This window comes from Bos javanicus, chromosome 8, assembly GCF_032452875.1.
Source record: "Bos javanicus breed banteng chromosome 8, ARS-OSU_banteng_1.0, whole genome shotgun sequence".
Classification (NCBI taxonomy): Eukaryota; Metazoa; Chordata; class Mammalia; order Artiodactyla; family Bovidae; genus Bos; species Bos javanicus.
The window spans coordinates 15,634,066-15,656,633 of NC_083875.1; the positions used below are offsets into that span (position 1 = coordinate 15,634,066).

A 22,568-nucleotide genomic window follows, 5' to 3' on the forward strand; every position below is an offset into this window, starting at 1 on the left:
AGCTAAGCTTCTAATTAAGTCATAAGACTTTGGAGATGAAGGATGGTCATAAGAATACAGCTTGCTCATTAAGAACCGTATGTCAGCCAATCATTGTGCCAGGAGTTTACCTTAAATCATCACTCGTCTTCATAGCCTTCTTGCAAGGTAGTTACAGTTTCCCAATTTTATTAAAGAGTGTAGTTAAGATCACACAATATATGATTACTGACTTGTTGCAAACATGCTAAAATATAGAAATATTATGAAGTGAAGCCCTGATGCACTCACCTTGTAATGAAGAAAGATGGCCACCACCAAGTTTAGCAGGTAAAATGTAGAAGGATACAAACAGATTGCTATGAGATTAAAAGTACTTCACTGAAGAATTATTACTTATAAACAGTGCTGCGATGAACATTGGGGTACACGTGTCTCTTTCCCTTCTGGTTTCCTCAGTGTGTATGCCCAGCAGTGGGATTGCTGGATCATAAGGCAGTTCTAGTTCCAGTTTTTTAAGGAATCTCCACACTGTTCTCCATAGTGGCTGTACTAGTTTGCATTCCCACCAACAGTGTAAGAGGGTTCCCTTTTCTCCACACCCTCTCCAGCATTTATTATTTGTAGACTTTTGGGTCGCAGCACTGTTTATAATAGCCAGGACATGGAAGCAACCTAGAAGTCCATCAGCAGATGAATGGATAAGAAAGCTATGGTACATATACACAATGGAGTATTACTCAGCCATTAAAAAGAATACATTTGAATCAGTTCTAATGAGGTGGATGAAACTGGAGCCTATTATACAGAGTGAAGTAAGCCAGAAGGAAAAACACCAATACAGTATACTAACGCACATATATGGAATTTAGAAAGATGGTAACAATAACCCTGTGTACGAGACAGCAAAAGAGACACTGAGGTATAGAACAGTCTTATGGACTCTGTGGGAGAGGGAGAGGGTGGGAAGATTTGGGAGAATGGCATTGAAACATGTAAAATATCATGTATGAAACAAGATGCCAGTCCAGGTTTGATGCATGATACTGGATGCTTGGGGCTAGAGCACTGGGATGACCCAGAGGGATGGTATGGGGAGGGAGGAGGGAGGAGGGTTCAGGATGGGGAACACATGTATACCTGTGGCGGATTCATTTTGATATTTGGCAAAACTAATACAATTATGTAAAGTTTAAAAATAAAATTAAAAAAAAAGAATTATTACTTAAAGTGAGTTTGAAGCAACAGTTAATCGGGAATATGAATTTATCTCCAGCTTATCTGATAAAAAGCCCAGACTCTTAAACTTCATGTTATCCTGCCTGTTCACCTGCTGCCCTCCTTCATGTTCCTTGGGATGCTTTCAGGTCCTTTGCAAGGCTAGTATCACCTTCATAGATTCTTACCGTAACTCTTACAGTTGATCAGATACCTTATAGTCTAAATTCCTTTCAGTTCAGTTCAGTCGCTCAGTCATGTCCGACTCTTTGCGACCCCATGAATCACAGCAGGCCAGGCCTCCCTGTCCATCAACAACTCCCGGAGTTCACTCAGACTCACGTCCATTGAGTCAGTGATGCCATCCAGCCATCTCATCCTCTGTCGTCCCCTTCTCCTCCTGCCCCCAGTCCCTCCCAGCATCGGAGTCTTTTCCAATGAGTCAACTCTTTGCATGAGGTGGCCAAAGTACTGGAGTTTCAGCTTTAGCATCATTCCTTCCAAAGGAATCCCAGGGCTGATCTCCTTCAGAATGGACTGGTTGGATCTCCTTGCAGTCCAAGGGACTGTCAAGAGTCTTCTCCAAAAGCATCAATTCTTCGGTGCTCAGTCTTCTTCACAGTCCAACTCTCACATCCATACATGACCACAGGAAAAACCATAGCCTTGACTAGGCGGACCTTTGTTGGCAAAGTAATGTCTCTGTTTTTCAATATGCTATCTAGGTTGGTCATAACTTTCCTTCCAAGGAGTAAGTGTCTTTCAATTTCATGGCTGCAGTCACCATCTGTAGTGATTTTGGAGCCCACAAAAATAAAGTCTGACACTGTTTCCCCATCTATTTCCCATGAAGTAATTTAGGGCTAAAAAAGTAACTTTAATTTCTGTCAGTCATTTCCCCATACAGTTCTGTTGATCTAACTGTATAATAAAGCAGTTGCACGAAAAGTTGCTAGCTTGTTGATGTACATGTAATATTCACTAGGGCTTAGGGCCAGCCAAGCCCCGAACCTAATTTGGGTTTGGACTTCCCTGGTGGCTCAGATAGTAAAGTGTCTGTCTATAATGCGGGAGACCTGGGTTTGATCCCTGGGTCGGGAAGATCCCCTGGAGAAGGAAATGGCAACCCACTCTAGTACTCTTGCCTAGAAATCCCATTCTAGAAAAACCCTACAGGCTCCTCTGTTCATGGGGTCCAAAGGAGTCGGATTCAACTGAGCGATTTCACTTTCACTTTAGCTCCTGGCCCGGGAGTAGGTTGGTAGCAAAGAGACAAATGATGGTGTAGAAAAGTTGGAAAGGCATTACCTCTGAAGAATGGGACCAATGTTGTCACAAGGGGCCAACAAAAGGCATTACAAAAATGATGATGTTTCCTTTATTTATGGGCTTCCCTGGTGGTTCAGATGGTTAAGAATCTGCCTGCAGTGCAGGAGACCCAGATTTTATCCCTGAGTAGGGGAGATCCCCTGCAGAAAGGAATGGCAACCCACTCCAGTACTCTTGCCTGGAAAATTCCACGGACAGAGGAGTCTGGCTACAGTCCATGGGGTCACAAAGAGTTGGACACAATGGAGCAGCTTTCACTTTTCTTTTATTTGTAATCTGGATTAGGTAAGGAAAAATAGGGCCAGGCTGTTCCACCAAAATATCTTGTTCAGAATTACAACTATTAGGTAGTCACTGAGATATTTGGTTTACCTTAAGGTGATTATTGAGAAACTATAAAGAAATATAAAATGGGTTACATATCTATACACAAGAGAATGGTTATTTTGTATATGTACAATAAAAATAATGTAAATTTACAGGGACCACAAATCAGCTTAAGGGAAAAATACCATTTTTGAGGCCCCCGATGTTCTTCTCCCTGATCCCTTTTCTTTAGTATCTGTTATAACTACCATTTTGAGATTATGAAATATAACTCTAAATATTTTATTACTTAGTCATGAATGTTCTTAATCTACATACTTGTAATTTGCTCTGCTTATTCTTGGCTTTTCCTTCTTTTCATTATCCTGAAAGATATCTTTGCTGATACATGAATATGTAGTTCATTTTTTTCCACTACATTTTTCTTTATATGACTTAACCAAGCATTGTTTACCATACCCCTGTTGATAGAGATTTGGTTTGTTTCCAGTTTTTCCTTTTACAAACAATGACGTGAATATTCTTTATTTCTCTTGATGAACATTTGCAAGAGTTTCTCTAGTATATATACTTAGAAGATAGAGTTGCTGAATTCTAAGTAGTGGGTATATACTGCTTTAAAAGATGATGTTGACTTTTTAGTGTATAAAAAAATGTATATGCCAATCAGTAGTGTACAGGGGTTTTCTTGTTTCTTATCTTACCTCCTCCATGCAAATTAGATTTTTAAAATTTTAGTATGTGCTGGTTGGGTAGATATGTATTTCTATGATTTTAATGAGATTTGATAATTTTTAATGAGGGTGAACATTTTTATTGGTTTACTGATGGTTCAAATATCATTATTCCTGTTTAGTCTTGTGTATTTTTATATTGATTTGTCTCTTCCTAGACTTTTAGAAGTTCATAGCATATTTTGTATTCTAAGCCTTTGTTAACAACATGTGACAAATGTCTTCATCCACTTTTCAACAGTTTTTTTTTTTTTTCATTCTTAAATGTTTTAAAAATATATTGTCTATTGAAGTACATTTATACACAGTAACATTTACCATTTTAGGGGTGTAGTTTGATGAGTTTAAAAAACATATATTCTGTCATTTATTTGCCACCAAAACCAAGATATAGAATACAAGTACACCTCATTATTGAGCATAGATACAGCATTTTTACAAACTGAAGATTTGTGGCAACCTGCATTGAGCAGATCTATTGACACCATTATCTCCAAGAGCATCTGCCCACTTTATATTTCTGTGTTACATTTTGATAATTCTAAAATTATTTCCAACTTTTTTATTAGTGTTATATTTGTTATGGTGTTCTGTGATCACGCTTACAGAAGCAGAGAATAGAACAGTGGATTCAGGAACTGGGGGAATTGTAGAATGGGGAGATACTGATGAAAGGGTACAAACTGTCAGTTATAAGATGAATAAGGTCTAGAGATTTAATGTGTAGTATGGTAGCTATCATTAATAATACTGTATTATACACCTGAAATTTGCTAAAAGAGTAAATCGTTAGTGTTCTTAGCAGGAAAAACAAAAACAAAAAAGAAAACATTAACTTTGTGAGGTGATAGGTACATAAATTAGCTTATTTTGGTAATCATTTCACAAGGTACACATACGTCCAAATATCAAGCTGTGTGACCTAAGTATATACAATTTTTATTTGTCAACTATACTTCAGAGTCTGCGGGGGAAAAGGCTTGGAGGAGCTCTATGTAGATTTCTTGAGCTCCTTCTTCTCTGGACAGTTTGTTTGTCTTTAGACCGTTTCACAAATTGTAGCCACTTTGTTGTCCCAAACTCAACCTTGCTTTTCAGTTCAACAAGATCCCCATGAACTATCTGGGTGTCTGAAAGTCATGTCTGAAATTTTCCAAAGTCCAAAAGTAATTCTTTCATAACTGTTTGCCTGTTTAATTTATTGATGGTGGTAGGGACAGCTCAGTTACTTTTTCATAGCTGGGGGCAAAAATATGATGGTCTTCCTTTATCTTTGAGTGGCATAGTCAAAATTATACATGTTTTAGAGACAAAACTATAATTTTGTTTTGTCTCTAACTATAATTTCTTTTCTGTTCTTTTTTTCTGTTTCCCATTTTTCAAATCCACTTAAGCTCTAGCCCTCTTTCTTCTCCGTTGTCCAGAATTTCTAGCTCTGAACTGTCATAGATTAATGCTGCCAGATGAAGCATCCAACTGCAAAGCTCTAAAATGTGTTGTATCAAAGGTGGCATCTGGACATTCAGCTGGCCCATCTGGCAAAACTTTTCTTGGGCCTTTTTATCTGGCAGCACACTTGGCTAGGGAGAAAGCAATTAAGCTTTTTCCAGAGTTGAGCTGGGGTCTGACCTTTTCCGACTGCCTTGAACTCTTGTGTGATATGCCTTTGGCTGGCTGCCTGCTGTACTTAGAGGAATTGTTTGATATTTAATCTGATAATTGGGGTCCTTTTTAAGTCCTATTCTGAAAGCAAGGGTTCATTTCAGTCACCTTTGGGCTGAAAGTTTAATTATTTGGAAGTTAGGTGATGTATCAGCAGGTAAAGAGGTGGGATGGAAAGCAGAGCGATGAATTCTGTTCAAAGTCCCGCGTTGTAGTTGTCAGTGTTACACGTAAATTTAGAACTCCTTTTAAAATACTTGGAAAAAAGAAGAAAAGGAAAGCAAAATAATCCACATTCACTAAAAGTTTTAGAGCTTCTAATGGTTTTATCTCCAGTAATATGGGTGTATTTTTTTTTTTTAGGTATTAATCTTTGCCACAGATCTACTTGGCTATTAATTCCAGGCCATGTGTTTTTGTTCCAGAGATATTATTATTAAGATGGAACTAGACGGAGAACTTTGTAGTAATAAAGCAAGCTGTCGTTAAAAGACATTCTGTCAGGAAGCTGTTAATTTCAATGAAAATGTAGGGGTTTAGCCTCTCATACTTTTCCTAGACAGAAATAATTGAGTTATAAGTACTTTGAAAGCATTTTATTTTATGTTAGTTTTCTGGAATTTTTCAATCAGAAAAATTGATAATATTTTTATTATAAATCCATGTTTATTTTAAAATTTATTACATTTCTAATAATATCAGGAACCAAAGGATTTTATTCTGAGTGCTTAAAAGTAGTTTTAGAAAACCCCGCTATAAGTTTTCAGCATTTAGTCTGGTATCATTAAAAAGAGAGCCAGAACAAAAACTAAAGCCACAAACACATATTCATACTTATGTGCATATCAAATGTTGAATTTTAAAGAGGTATTAAATTGATACATATCTATAACAATGTATGCCACAAATCCATAGATTTAATTCTTCATTCTTAGAGATTGCCAAAAGACAGCTCAGTTGAGAACTGTTATATATGTTTCACCTTTCATAACTACTAGTCAAAAAATAAGAGTTTAAAAGATGGAGTCATTATTATATAACAATTTTGGTATCAGGCAGTATTTAATCACGTAGATTAAAAGTTTAACTTCCAGGCCTTTCAAAAATTATCCAAATTTAGCAAGATGTAATTATTAAACACCTAAATGGCTACATTTGTCGATAAGTTTGGAGATTAAATTTGAGCTGTGTGTCTTCAGAACTAGTGTCTGTAGGTATTCTAAACAGTCTTTCCAGAAATTTCACTATTATACCACTATTTAGTAAGTAGAGCATGGAGATGTGTATTTACCTCATTACTAATGTTGGTAAACTATTTTAAGATTATTAATATGAACTATCAATAGCTTTCTTCTTTATTTCCTTTTCTCTCTTTTAATCTAACTTTAGTATATGGTGTATCTTTATTGTAGTATCCTGTGTAAACTGCTATAAAATATATTCTCTTAATAGATTTTATAGAACTTTTGGTAGAAAATATTTTCTACAGGATATAAATTTTGTTACATCGAAATAACATAGGTGTTTTTTTCCCCTGAAATATAACAACATATTGATAAAAATGAAAACAAAAAGTTTTACCATGACCATTTTTCATGAAGCAATTAGTACTCCAGAATAATTGCTTCTTCATTGATTCTGAAGGTAAGAATGTAATGTTGTGTGTGAAAGTCATGAGCAGAATATTTTCTTATGCTGAGTTTTATAGTCTAATGATATCATAAAGTCTACAATTATTACTTTAACCCATTTTTTAAATTTATCTTTTTAATGACTTTTGAAAATTCTTGGTTTTTAAGTGTTATTAATTACTTTTGCTAGTGACTTTTTCAGCCAGATTCAAGCATAAGAACATGTTTCATAATTTTAATTTTGAATATCTCCAGATGCAGAAGCAACAAACATACCAGAAGCAACGAGTGTATGCCAGTAAAAGCTCTATTTCTTACAAAATTGAACTGAATTTTTATCCCTAGGACTTGTAAAGGCTTAATGGTGCTTAAAATAACCATATTAAGATTATCATTAAATTATTTTGCTCACATTTAGGATTTTAATTAAAGTGTCAGAGATAGAGAATCTCTATGTTCTTTATTTTACATTTTTTCAAAGGGTAACACATGATAATAGAGGAATTGCTTCCAACATTTTGAACACTCAGAATAAAAGAGGAGAAAGATATTTTACAGTTAAGATTGACAGAGAAGTCAAAACTTAGACCCATGAACTAAGACCTGTGTAATGATGACACGTACCATAAGATGACCCCGGTTCGATTACTGAATCGGGAAGACACACTGGAGAAGGGATAGGCTACCCACTCCAGTATTCCTGGGCTTTCCCTTGTGGCTTAGCTGGTAAAGAATCCAACTGCAATGTGGGAGACCTGAGTTCTATCCCTGGATTGGGAAGATCCCCTAGAGAAAGGAAAGGCTACCCACTCTAGTATTCTGGCCTGGAGAATTCCATGGACTGTGTAGTCCCTGGGGTCACAAAGAGTCGAACTACTGAGTGACTTTCATTTTCACCATAAGGTGAACTGATACACCCACTTCAGTATTTATTTAAATTTCTTAGCAAGCAAGAAACTTTTCAGGAGTTTTCCTGGCAAAGAGTTATTTTAATACTAATTGTTCTGGATCTGTCATTTTTCACACTTAATGCTTGGTAAGTTGCCAACTAGTAAAACTGGTGAATAAACACAGCCTCAAGATCCAGACTGGTAGCACTAATGACACCGGTCAGAAAAAGTGCTAATTCCACACCAAGCTTGTCTCTAGTCCAGTCAGAAAGTTTGTTCAAAGAAGTGCCAACTCTTTTTTAGTGGATGTTGGCCATGAAGAGAACTGCCAAAAGAGACATATAAAATGCCATATGTGACTTCAAATGAAAGAACTCATCTTTAATTTCAAAATATTAAATGATTTTTTAAACACAGGATTTCTTCAAAGGTAGAGTTCTGAAAATAAGTCACTCGCTCTATAAAGAATAAAGGAATTTTGCCAATAGACAGACAGGACATTCCTTTTTTGCCCTGGGAGATACTTATCATAATGTATCAGGGCCTTTATTATACATGTAAAACTGACATGATTACTTTCTGTATGTCCAGAGTGGCAATGGTCTTGTTACCAGAAATTATTTATGCTGTTGTTTGAAGTGCTTTAAAATCATTTCCAGCCAGTGTTACTCTGAGTTGCTAGATGGATGAATAAAATGGCAATACTGAAAGGAGAAAACAGAACACATTTGAACCTTAGTTGAGACCAGTGTGAGCCCGTTACTTCATCCATCAGTTCCGTTCAGTCACTCAGTCATGTCCAGCTCTTTGTAACCCCATGGACTGCAGCACACCAGGCCTCCCTTATCCATCACCAGCTCCCAGAATTTACCCAAACTCATGTCCATTGAGTCAGTGATGCCATCCAATTATCTCATCCCTCTGTCGTCCCCTTCCCCTCCTACCTTCAATCTTTCTCAGCATCAGGGTCTTTTCCAATGAGTCAGTTCTTCACATCAGGTGGCAAATATATTGGAGTTTAAGCTTCATCATCAGTCCTTCCAGTGAATATTCAGGACTGATTTCCTTTAGCATGTACTAGTTAGATCATCCATAGAATGAGGTTTAATATTCCATATGTGGGGTATTATAAATAGATATAGATTCTACAGTTATTTATTCATGAGAATACCAAAATGTCAGTTTTACGGGTTTTTTTAAATGATTGATTTATTTATTTTTGCTAAGTCTTCATTGCTGTAGACTTTCTCCAACTGCAGTGAGTGGGGTCTACTCCTCGCCCCAGTGCACGGGCTTCTCATGGCGGTGGCTTCTCTTGTTGCTGTAGCTATGGCTCGTGGGCTTTAGAGAGCAGGCTCAGAAGTTGTGGTGCATGCCCTTAGTTGTAGCACGTAGAATCTTCCCGGACCAGGGATCAAACCCATGTCTCCTGCATTGGCAGGCAGGTTTTTAATCACTGGACCACCAGGGAAGTCCCAGTTCTAGAGTTTGTGTGAGTTGAACCATATGAAATTATCTTTTTTTGAGAGTTGAAGACTGTCAGACATCAACTATTTCATATAGGTAAATGAAATCCTTAGTAGGCTGTAGAATAACATTATCTTTAAAATTTCTGAAGTCTGCAGTCACACATATTTGCTTATTATGTGTCAGATGGTGTACCAAGCACTTTTCAAAGATTTTAACATTTAATCATGACAGCCATCCAGTTAGTAATATTATTATTCCCATTTAAAAGATGAAGAAATTGAAACACAAAGATGACCATAATTCAAAGTCATACAGTCAATGAGGGGTGGATCTAGAATAAAACTCAGGCTGTCTGAGTCCTAAATGCACTTAATACTTTGCAGTTGGGCCTCTTATGTATTGAATGTTTCTTCTCCATTTTTATATCTTTGATGAAATCTGCTTATATCTTTTGTCCATTTTCTTTCTCTCTCTAGTGAGAATGCACTTGGAAATCTGACAAGCGTATTTTTTTTTCTTTTTATCTTTGAATCATTTTTTAAACTGTTGAATATCAGGAGGTCTTTATATATTCAAATAGACTAGTCTTTTGTCAGATATATGATGTATGAATATTTTCTCCCAGTTTATAGTTTCACTTTTTATCCATTTCATTTGATAAGATCCAATATTAATGCATCTAAAAACTCCTTAGCAATTCCTACACTCCGAAGATATTCTATATGTTTGCTAAAAACTGTGTATTTTTCATTTTACTTTTAAGTCCATGATCCATTTTGAGTTAATTTCAGTATAAAGTATGAAATTGAGGGTGACTTCCGTTGACTATCGTTGTCCAGTTGTTCCAGTACTTCTTGTTGAAAGGCTATCTTTCCTCCATTTAATTGCTTTTACAACTTTGTCAAAATTTTGTTAGGTATGTTTGTCTGGGCCTATTTCCTGATTTTCTTTTTTTATTCCACTGTTCTATATGTGTATTCCTCCACGAATACCACATGGCCTTGATTATGGTAACTATATAATCCACCTTAGTACTGGATAGAGTGATTCTTCACACTTTTTCTTCTTCAAGAATGCTTTAGCTATTTTAACCAGTTTGTACCTTCCCATGTAAACTTTTAAATAAATTTTGTGTTTACAAAAAGCCTTAGTGAGATTTTGATTGGAATTAAGTAAACCTATATGTCAATTTGGATAAATTAGTACATTTACTATGTTGAGTGTTCCAATCCTGAACATGGTTATGTGTCTCTATTTATGCTTTCTTTGATTTCCATTGACTTTTGATGTATACGTGTGTGTGTGTGTGTGTGTATTTATCGTTGCAAGCATGGTGGAATGCAGTGAGTATGTCTAAGCTCTGATTTTGTTTAAATCACATCACTTTTAAATTATTTTGCTATTATTAAAAACGTTAAGACAATAAAAACGCATTTAAATCAATTTCTGTTTTGAAGGGAGGGGAAACCAATCTTAAAGTAAGTAGAAAGATATTTCAGATATTGCTTAGAGAACAAAATTGTTAATGGATTCAGTATTTATGTTAATGGACTCAGTGCATAGCAATCCTGTGTTGGGTTTAATTTTGTACACCTTTAATTATAATCTGTTATACTTGTATTATAATTTAAACCCATGGTTGCTCATATTTTTATACTATTTTAAAATAATTTTAAAATTATTCTTCTTGAGCAGTATTTTTTAGGGCTTCTAATTTTACCATAGCAATTTTGGAAATAAAATCCTTCAATAATTTAAATATACATGCTGCTGATTTTATGACATTGTAGTAAACCAGCCAAGACTGTATTGATTTATCCTTTTTGTTTTTTGAAACAAACTTATCGATGACTTACATGTCAGGCATTTTAGAAACTGTGCTGTGCTAAGTTGCTTTAGTCATGTCCAACTCTTTGCAACCCTATGGACCATAGTCTGCCAGGCTGTTGTACGTGGGATTCCCCAGGCAAGAATACTGGAGTGTGTTGCCATGCCCTCCTCCAGGGGATCTTCCCAACCCAGGAATCAAACCCACTGTCTCTTATTTCTCCTGCATTGTCAGGTGGGTTCTTTACCACTATATGATGCTTATTGATGTCTCTTTGTTTTTTTTATTCAAGGAGGCATCTAAAGGATTTGCCTACTATCACACCTCAAAGAGAACCTAAGTTCTGATATGAGCACTGGGAGTACATAACCAGTATTGGTATATGAAAAGTATATACTGTTATGTTGTAAATGGATTTTTTGGAATGTATCCAGTTTTACAAGGGGGATGGCTCTATGAAAGTTCTCTGCTGTTGTAATACTCCCATCTGCAGGATAATCTACAGGATAATTTCAGCTTTTAATTTAATGACTATAAGTACAATAATAGTTCCAAATATATATTTTACCTTTATGCTCAAAAGCTCATGGCAATTTTATCAATTTAGAAAGTTTTCCATCCACTACAAAAATTCAGCAATCTCTGAAATGCAATTGCTTGATAAGATAATAGTTAGCCATGAAAATTATATAAGAGCTTAAGAAGGGAACTGAAAAAAGCGTGTTGTATTCAATTGAAGTCATGGCCAGAATTATAGTGCAGTTTTTAAAATTAGCATTTTATCTGGATATGAATTTCAGAAATATTTCCATAAGTATAAAATTTTAAATTAAAACTTTAAAATGAAGCTATTTACCCTTTCTGATTTAGAGTTGAAGAAAATGGAGGAAAAAAATAAAGATTTGATCAGAAAAAGCAGCCTGGATGTCAGATGAAATACTACTATTTGAGAACCTAAAACAAGTATATTGCACATTTCCATCCATACCTGTTTCCTAACTATTGCAGCGCCACTCACCTGCTAGTCTCCATGTGGAGTCAGTGGTGGACACGTTAGTCAGCTGCAGCCTGTCCCTAGCCGTCCGTGTGTGCTGACATACCATGGCTTTCCCTGCAATTGGGTTAAGCCTTGGGAAGTGAACCTGCAAGTCCATGGAGCAGTCTTAGTGTTAGAAAGGCCAGGGAGCCTGTGGGCAAGTCAGAGTACTGAGGAAAGAAAGGGGATACATAATCAGGTGGAAAAACAGGAAATGATTGAGTCCACCAGGGGAAAAGAGGCTCCACAAGAGGAAAGTAGGTGGTGGTGTGTGTGCCTCAGTTCCTAGTAAACGTGGCTTCCACGACACTCACTATTACCCCTTCTTTACATCAGTGACTTATTACTAAAATGAAACACCCAATTAATCGAAGGGGACAATACAACAAGCATCCTGTTGACTTTAGTTTATTTGTTTGTTTTCTTCCAGGAGCATTGCCTCACTCTGCTCAGCAAGCTTACACAGATACATAAAGACTGTAGTTTTCTTTTCTCCTTATGACTCCAAGACAAACTGAAAGCAATACAGGTATATACTCAAATGTAGGAGTTTCTAGTTACATATTTGCAGCGGTAGTGGACTTTTAAGTGTGACTTCCAGTTGTGGCTGGGGCTAGATTTGTTTCACAAGCCTCCCTTTAAAATGTTTCAAATACACAAAGCCTGCCTTAATGAAGCAGAATGAACTTGTAACAGATTGTACTGCTTGTTCGCCTGCTTATTTAAATAACCTGCAAAGACAGTCTATAATACAGTCAATTAGCACTGACTAATGATCATTTAAAGAGTCACTGATGGATACCTGGCTAGTGCATACTCAGTTAAAGCCTAATGAGCAATGACAAGAAGTTCTTGAACATTTCATAAAGTTGGTAGACACTGTATTCACTTGGAACTTCCCAGGTGGCTCAGTGGTAAAGAATCTGCCTGCCAATGCAGGATATGTGAGTCTGATCCCTGGGTCAGGAAGATCCCCTGGAGAAGGAAATATCAACCCACACCAGTATTCTTGCCTGAAGAATCCCACGGACAGAGGAGACTGGTGGGCTACTGTCCATGGGGCCGCAAAGAGTCATACATCACTTAGTGACTAAAACAGCAACAAATTTATACTCACTACTGAGCATTTGCTAATGTCTTAACATCTTCAGTTTCCCTTTCCTTCAAAATAGAGATATTCTACTTAATCTAACTTTTTTGTGTGTTTTTAAAAATAATAAAATAATTCAAAATTGTAAATAAGAATGTACATGAAAAAGATCTTATCTACCCTCAAGACTAGACATAGGCTATATCTTTTCCCTTTTTTTAAGTTTATTCTAATTGGAGGATAATTGTTTCACAATATTGTGTTGCTTTCTACCATACATCAGCATGAATCAGCTGTAGGTATACATATGTCCCACCTCTCTTGAACCTCCCTCCCATATCCCAGCCTTCTAGGTGCTCTTAGAGCACTGCGTTTGAGCTCCTTGCATCATGCAGCAAATTCTCACCAGCTATCTATTTTACATATGGTAATGTATATATTTTCAATGCTACTCTCGCAATTCACCTCACCCTCTCCCTCCCCAAGAAAAAAGTCTCTTCAATAAGTGGTGCTGGGAAAACTGAACAGCTAGATGTAAAAGAATGAAGTTAGAATACTTCCTAACACCATTCACAAAGATAAACGTAAAATGGATTAAAAACTTAAATGTAAGACCAGTTTTTGGGTAAATTATCCCACCTATGAAATCTTATAATAGGAAATTTATAGCTCTTGTTTCCATATATTTCTCTTAAATTACAGACTCCAAAATGATAGCAAGATCAGTGACTAAACACAACATTCTCAGTAACAAACAGCCCTTTTTTGTTGTTTTTTTTGTTTTTTTCCTGCTGAGGGTTTATAGTTTATTTTGTTTGAACTTGCGTGGGAGTTAATCAGATGGTTCTTGGCCAATGACAGATTTGGAGTTAAATTCAACTGCTCACCCTTTAAAACTATATGACTTTAGATATGCTGTTTATCTTCTCTAGAATTCAGCTTTTTATCAACAAAATAGTATAGCATACTTAACTTGTCAAATTATTTTCAAGGCTATTGAAAAAAATTGAAATGCTTGGCATAGTGCCTTGTGCATGCTGTAAGTGAAAGGGAAGGTAACTATTACAGAGGAGAATTCACCTGAGGAGCTTCAAAATAGCTCAGGTGGCATTTGTTTCTTTGTGGATGTAGCCACTCTTGAAAAGTCAATTAGGGAAAAATAGAAATAATGCAAAAAAGGCACATTGGTGCAAGGACTGCTTCTACTTCCCATGTTGATTGTAATATGTTTATACTAATTGCTTAATTGATACTGTTTTTTATATGTAATATAAAAGTCAAGAACTAAAATAAATACAAGACAAAAATAAGAAAATTAATAAATTGCAGTGAAAGGGCTGGTAAAGGTTAAGTGGTAGTAACCTTGCAGTAATGCTTACTTGGTTAATTAGTCCAAACCACCCAATGCGGAAAACTAGAAATATTGAACAAAAAGGAAAACAAAAGTCTGAATACATTAGAGATTTTACAGTGCAGTGAATAATCAAATGTCCAAGGTGCAAGAGGTTAAAACAAACAGAAAAATCAAGAGAGATGATCCAAGAATTGTGAGCTTTGCTGAAGAATTTGCTATTTTTGGAAAAGAATTGTGTGATGATTGATGGCTGAGCAGAAAACTTGATAGCCACAGAAAGTTACAAGGACAAAAGTTTTAGTCTAGGGCTTGTCAAAAATGAGAGGCAGTGTAAATTCCCACAATTAGTTTGGAGCTCAGCAGGCCTAGATGCAAGAGTAATCAGCGATCTCAAGGACTGGTTCCTGCCTTGAGATATATAGATGATGCAGGAAATGTAGAAATCTTTGAAAATGGTTTAACTCATTCATTGATCAATATCTTTAGAATAACCATACAAAAATCCTATCTGGATTAGTGTTAGATTTTATAAAGTTTATTTTTGAGTTACATTTTAATTAAAATATTTAAGATATAGGCAAGTGGCTTGGTCACTTCAGGGAATGGCCAGCAAATATATATGAAGATGGTTAACTTCATAAATAATCGGTAAATGTATATTAAACCAAATGAACTGTCATTAAACATCACCACAATGCCTTAAAATTAAAAGACAGTGTCCTCTGGAATTCTCCAATAGTGCTGTTGGTCGTATGAATGATACAACCACCTGGGAAAGTGTTCGGCATTACCTGTCAAATTTGAATATATGTATATTTCGTTAGGGATATAGTCAAGAGAAACTCTCACACATATGCACAAGGAGACATGTGCAAGAGTATAGTGAGATTATTTGTAATAGTCACAAACTGGAAATAAACAAAATGCCGTGGTCATTAGAACAGATAAATGTTTTACGGAATATTCACACAAGGGTATTCTGTACACTAACAAATCATAATTCCATGCCAAATGGATGTATCTTTCCTTTAGGGAGATAATGTTTTCTATTAATATCTTCATTAATATTATATGGTTTCTACATGCTACATGATCTCCTATATATTGTATATTTATTAAATTGTTTCATTTTTATAATAATTCTGTCAATAAATGTTCATACAATTCCTATTTTGCATAAGGGAAACTGAAGCAGAGAGAGTTTAATTTGCCCCAGATTATAGAGTTTGTGAATATAGCCAAGAAAATATGTAAAATGAATAGATCTATTACTGATAAATAATCTCGAGAACAGTAAATGAAACTGCTTAGTTCTTGGCTGAAGTAGGCTGAAATGCACTCCAATAGGATAATATTTTAACTTCCATATAACTCAGAAGCATATGTAAAATAAAAATATAACATACTACTTAGTATATGAACTGTGGGATCTTTGATCAATGTGAAATTTTCTTTGACAATACCCAATTGTCTTAAAGAATTATTGATTTTATCTTTTCTTCCAGGAAACTAGAGTCTTTTATGTGAATATTTTATACACAGTATGAATTATAATTCAGTTCAGTTCAGTTCAGTCGCTCAGTCATGTCTGACTCTCTGCGACCCCATGAATTGCAGCACGCCAGGCCTCCCTGTCCATCACCAACTCCCGGAGTTCACTCAGACTCACGTCCATCGAGTCAGTGATGCCATCCAGCCATCTCATCCTCTGTTGTCCCCTTCTCCTCCTGCCCCCAATCCCTCCCAACATCAGAGTCTTTTCCAATGAGTCAACTATTCGCATGAGGTGGCCAAAGTTAGATCCTAGCAAAACCACAATTATTATATAGTACACAAAACTTAAATTTATAAAATAAATCACTTATTTATAACAAACTTAAGATTCCAAATTATTAAATTGCCAAATATCTGGTATTGAAAAATTCAGTTAACTCTTACAACTGAAGCTTTTTGATGCAAAACCAATGACACAAAGCTAAATTGATAAAGTGCTTAATCACTAAGACTTTATGGTTAGTACATTAAGAAAATAATTCCAGAAGAAACTGATATGAACAAATAATGATGCACACATTTAAGGACAGAAACTTTAAAAATAGGCAAATATTTTATGAGGCTTTCTTGGTGGCTCAGATGGTTAAGAACCCGCCTGCAATGAGGGAGATCTGGTTTCAGTCCCTGGGTTAGGAAGATCCCCTGTAAAAGGGAATGGCTATCCACTCCAGTAATCTTGCCTGAAAAATTCCATGGACAGAGGAGCCTGGTGGGCTACAGTTCATGGGGTCACAAAAAGTTGGACACGACTGAGCGACACTTTCAAATATTCTATGAAAATAGGCTAGCTACCTATACAGGGACAGAGAAAGTGATAAAAGTAAGGAGAGAAAATGTATAGAAAGAGAGTCGTTGGAAGTTCTTTTAAAAATAATTATTTTTAAAATTTATTTATTTTAATTGGAAGTTCTTAGTAGGGAAAAATTACTTGACATAAGTAAATGATAACATAACAGTCATTGCAAGACTAATGTATATTATTACAACACAAATTTTGTTACTAATAAAAACCTTAATAGTTGATTTTTGAATTCATGTATTTTGTTGTATTTACAAATTAGGTGTTTTATCCTGCTCAAATAAATCTTTATTGAATTTGCAGTTCGAATATGGAAAAAGCAATATAGATTTTTTTTATGACAAAATGATGGATTGGCAGGTAGTATCAGACTGTCAAAAGACTCCCTCTGAAACTTTCTGTAGTAATATTGAACAAGATCAACTTTCTTTCCCCCAAAATGCTCTTTTTTGGTCAGATGGAATGAATGATAACACTGAGAAGTGAAATGATGTCAAAGCTCCCTACTTAGGTCTTAGAGTAGGTCTTACTCCCTACTCTAGCGATCTTTCTTTTATTATGTTCTTCTCTGTTGATTTCAGTAATATTACATGCAGTATTTTCTTCTGGCTAGTATTACAGAGTTTCACTTTTCTAATTTCTAGTCTCTCTCTCTCTTATTAAGTGTCATCTAAAAGTCATTATAAAGGCAAAATACCTCTCTGGTAATCCAGGTCTACATTTCTATAATGTTTCATTAGTATTTCCTCTCTGGTTTCTCTGAGTCCTGAGATTCTCAGCTAGTTTTACACTTCTAAACTATTTTAAATCTTTCATGAAGTAAATGTGTTCCAAATCTCACTGGAGTCTTGACTCAAAAAAAAAAAAAAAAAAGGCTGAAAAGCCCATTCAGTTCTTGCTATAAATTTTATGCACTATTTTTAAGGTTATACATTTAACTCTGAGCTTAATATAAAATGCTGAATGTGAAAATGGTTTGAACTGGTTAATATCTGCTTTTTACCTTGGAAAGTGTCAATATTTGTAAACTAATACTTATAATTTTCATTTATTCCCTGAATTTTTCTACTTTCATAATCTGGAGTAATTACATGAAGACCATATAAAACAAATACCACTCAGCCTTCTAAAAGAAGTAAAATATCTCCCACCGTTCTGTTGATTTAAATCCTATCTTATTCCAAATAGTGTTTAATACAGTGACACCACATCTCTTTCAAATTTGGCTTCCCAAATTGTCTCACCAAAAGCATCCATGATTTCTTTGCTTCAGGTTTCTCCTGAAACATCTCGTTTCAGTGTTTTCCCCCCTTTTCATGCATTCCCACTTCCATGACAACTTACCTGCCTCTGTGTTTTCATTTCCTCAGAAGACAAATCTGACCTAAAATGCTGGTGGTGTTTGGTAATGGCTCTGTATAGCTTACAAGAATGTGTATGCTTTGTCTCCTCCTTGTTCAGTCTCATTTATTAACCTTCCCTCTTTCTCGCTTTTCCATCTCTGCATCAGACATACTGCTTTTTTTTCTTCCTCTAATATACCTGGCTTTGTCTTGACTCTAGGCTTTTATACCTGTTAACCCCTTTCCTTTAAACACTCTTCCCTCTCTGCTCTTACATCTCTGCCTGCCAAGGTACCACCTTGATGCTGCTGTAGTTAATGAAACAAACACAACCAAGTATGTATTGCAAAAATTAATTTCTCTTAGTAGGACAGTGATATATCCTTCAGAATTTTCAAATGAGGAAGAATATTGTTAAATAGTAAAAGATAGTGGTATATCAAGAGCTGAGTCATCTGTTCCACCATGTCTATCTTAAGTAAGATAAATGACCACAGCCTCTGTGACCATCATCCTCTGGACCACTATTTCCTCATCATTAAATCAGAGCTGTGGATTACGTGGCTTCTGGGGACCTGTCTAGTTCTAACATGTGATGATTTAGGACTTTTAAAAACATATCAAACTATACCTTGTCTGTATTTTTCTTGATGTTTAATATGTATTCCATTTAATAATCTAAAGGGACTTTCATAATGCAATGAACTTGAATACGTGATTTCTCCACTCAATAATGAAGATAGTAATGATAGTTAACCTTTATTGAGATCTGTGATTCCAAGCACTTTATATGTGTTATTTCAAATTGACTTTTGTTTGCCTTTTCTAAACTAGGGACAATAAAATGAAGCTCACGTTAACTTTTTTTAATATTTTAGGATAGTATCTAAGGAAGCTTTATTAACTCACTGTCAGTAAATCAATGGTGCTGCAGGCAGCTGTGGGGAGGGTGAAGATCTTACCACAGGGTCATTATAAACTGAGACCTGATATTAGTAGAAGGATGATATCCCTCCTGAGCTTCTTCATCTCAGTAATGCTTGATAATGTTCTATTTTAATGATTAATGATCAAATGGCTATCTTAAAATAGCCACTGATCCATGCATTTGTATTTAGAGAAGAATATTGATCAGAGAAGTGGTGAAAGTCATAGTCATGGGCTTTTTATTTATTTTTTTAATGGAATGAGGAAAGTCCCTCTCTCCACAAAAGGAACAAGCTAACAAAATCATGGCAGAGATTAATTTACAGTTGGTGTCTTTAAGCTTCCGTTTGCAAACTCACATGCGAACTGCCTCTAAGGTCATACAATGTATTAGTAACAAAGCATGGTCTGGCCTAGAGTATTCAGATATGGAGTTTCTATAGTTAAATACATCTTGATATTTATGCCATTCATGTAATATGAATATCATCCTGTATTGAATACTCTTTGGAATAAAGTGAAAAGTGAAAGTGAAATTCGCTCAGTGGTGTCCAACTCCTTGTGACCCCATTGTCTACACAGTCCATGGAATTCTCCAGGCCAGAATACTGGCATGGGTAGCCTTTCCCTTCTCCAGGGGATCTTCCCAACCCAGGGATTGAACCTAGGTCTTCCACATTGCAGGTGGACTCTTTATCAACTGAGCCACGAGGGACGCCCAAGAATACTGGAGTGGGTAGCCTATCTGCGGATCTTCCTGACCTAGGAATTGAACCAGGGTCTTCTGCATTGTAGGCGGATTCTTTACAAACTGAGCTATCAGGGAAGCCCCTTTTGGAATAAGGTAGGATTTAAATCAATGAAATATATTTATTATATGTATTTATGTATATTTATTAATTTAAGAATGTTTTTTGAAGTCAGCAATTTAGAATCAATATATGCATTCATTTATCCATCTGTTCATCCATCCTCCCATCTATCCACTTATTTAACATATATGGAAGGAATACTATTGTCTCTAAAACAGCAAAATGGTGAATATATGGCATATACAATGAACTCAGAAAACCAGAATATTAGAGTAGTGACGTTTCTGTTTTCTAACACTTCTCAATGAGCAGATATTTGTTTATACTGGCAGTTTACCCTTATAATAGTTCCACTAAGGGAGGTAATACCACTAGGAATTATTTTTATTTTATGAAGCAAGAAGAAATCATAGAACAAATTTGGAGACTTAGTCAAAGTTACAAAGCAGATTAGCAACAGAAATTATCCATATGTCAGGAATTCCTGGTAGTCCAGTGGTTAGGATTCTGAGCTATCACTGCTGAGGGCTGGGCTTCAACCACTGGGGAACTAAAATCCCACAAGCCAAATGGCATGGCCATGAAAGAGAAAAAGGAAATAAATAAAGAAAAATAATATACATAACTTACACAAATTAAAATCTGTATGTCTTTAGCGATCCTTTTGAACAACAATGTCATAAAAATGATGCATACACCTGTTAAAAATTATTTCAACCCCATCTGTTTGTCAAATGCCAGTCATCAAAACTAATGATCTTCAATTAAAGCAGGGTTGTGTAGAAGGAGAAATTGCACCTCTACAAAGCAACCAAAACTGGAAACTTTTTTTCTTACTTTTCTGTTTCACATGCACCAGGTAGGAATAACAAGGAATGAAAAATTAAAAGTTCCAGGGGGATATGGTTTCTTTGGCATAACCTCATGTTAAATTTGGAAATGGATGAAAGCAAAATAAAGCATTGGAGTGTCATTCACCCACATGAGAATGCAATTTTCAATAAAAGCTAGAAGACAATCCAATGGAAGGATAAGAAGCTGTGGCAAATTAATGGCAAGAAAGGCAATAGTCTGAAATGGTGAAATGAACAGTGTGTCAATAAAGCCCTAAGATATGAATTAAGAATTAATTTAGAGTTTTCTCCTCATCTAGATGATACAAATTTAATGAAATCTATTTTACTAGTCCCAAGATTGGGTTAATTATGCTAGGTTTAACACACTGGTAAATGGATGGAGTGGTTCTAGGAGAGGGCTCCCTAATAGAACTTTTTAAAATGATGCAAATGTTCTATATATGCACTCTTCAGTATATGTGGCTACTATCCACATATGGTTATAAAGCACTGGAAAGATATCTGGTGTAACTAAGGACCTGAATATTTAATTTCATTTTAATTATAATTGATTTAATGTACATAGTCACATGTGGCAAAAAATGGCTACTACATCAGTCAGTGCCCTTCAGCATCTGTTTCTAAATGAAGTGGTTCAGGTACTCATTTGCTACAAGTTGGCTTATACCACAGGATGTAAGGCTAAAGTCATTCTTAGAGATGGTATAATCTCATGACTTTCAGACTTTATTATGTACATTGACTCCAGTAAGAAGTTACGTTGAGACATTATGAGACTTTATACACATAGACATGAATACATATAGAATGAAAATCTACTAAAATTTAATTAAGAAAATAATTACCTTTAGTACTAACAGTTTTATCTCATTTCATTTTAGAATGTAGTTCTCTACATTCTAAGTCTTGCTGTTTCCAGTTGCCTTGTTTCACAGATGAGGAAACTGTGTCCCAGAAACATTGGATGAACTTCTAATTATACCAGAAAAGTCAAACTGAAAACCATTGTTCTGCATTTGGCAGATAACCTTACAAATAGACATTGACTTTCCTTTGGCTTCAATTCAGAATGTATACTGGTAGCAGTCGGTGAACTACTGCATATGCCTACTATATTATGCTTCTTCCTGTATGATGCATATTAACGGACCACATGTAATTTTTTTTAATTTGGAGATGTTTAAAAGTATGGGGAATATGCACCACCTAACCCAAGTATCCCACTTGCCCTGTAGAAGACTAGACAGTGAACACAGGTGTGTAACTTTGACTGCTAATCTATGTTAGTGGATGGGAAACTATTCCAGGAACAAAATGAAATCCTAATCCCCGCTTAAAATACAGATCACCTTCAATTCAGTACTTTGCTACATAATTGAAATAAAGGTCAGTGATTAAAATATTTAAAACATTTTCCTCAAAGATGTTGAAGAAAGCATATGTACTACCAAACAATGGTGCAGTGGCTTATCAATTAGCAGTATTTTAGGCTAGTTTATGCAATCTGTAAAAGTATAACTTTGGTGTCAGTATTTTAAAAAGGGATAAATAAAGGACATTTGTTAAGACATTCTCAATATTTGAGAAAGTTTAGGTCTGACTTTTTTTTTTTGACCTTTTAAAATTTCATTTTGACTGTGTGACAGATGTAGATTTAAAAATTATTTTTTAAATCATGTTATTTCACTTGGTGCTATGCAATGTATCGTGACATCTCTTATCTACTAG

General features: G+C 35.5%; 1 protein-coding gene across 10 annotated transcripts in view; it reads left to right on the forward strand.

Annotated features, from left to right (window-relative positions):
- Positions 1-22,568, forward strand: part of LINGO2 (leucine rich repeat and Ig domain containing 2) — a 1,446,924-nt gene that overhangs the window by 188,446 nt on the left and 1,235,910 nt on the right. For 5 of the 10 annotated variants that reach the window (XM_061425094.1, XM_061425103.1, XM_061425098.1 and 2 more), the window contains one exon: positions 19,856-20,015. The exons of 4 other annotated variants lie outside the window; for them this stretch is intronic. The gene's annotated coding sequence lies outside the window, so the exon portion shown is untranslated. Of the gene's footprint in view, positions 1-12,534; positions 12,634-19,855; positions 20,016-22,568 lie in introns of all 10 variants that reach the window. One more of the 10 variants, XM_061425096.1, reaches the window with a different exon arrangement.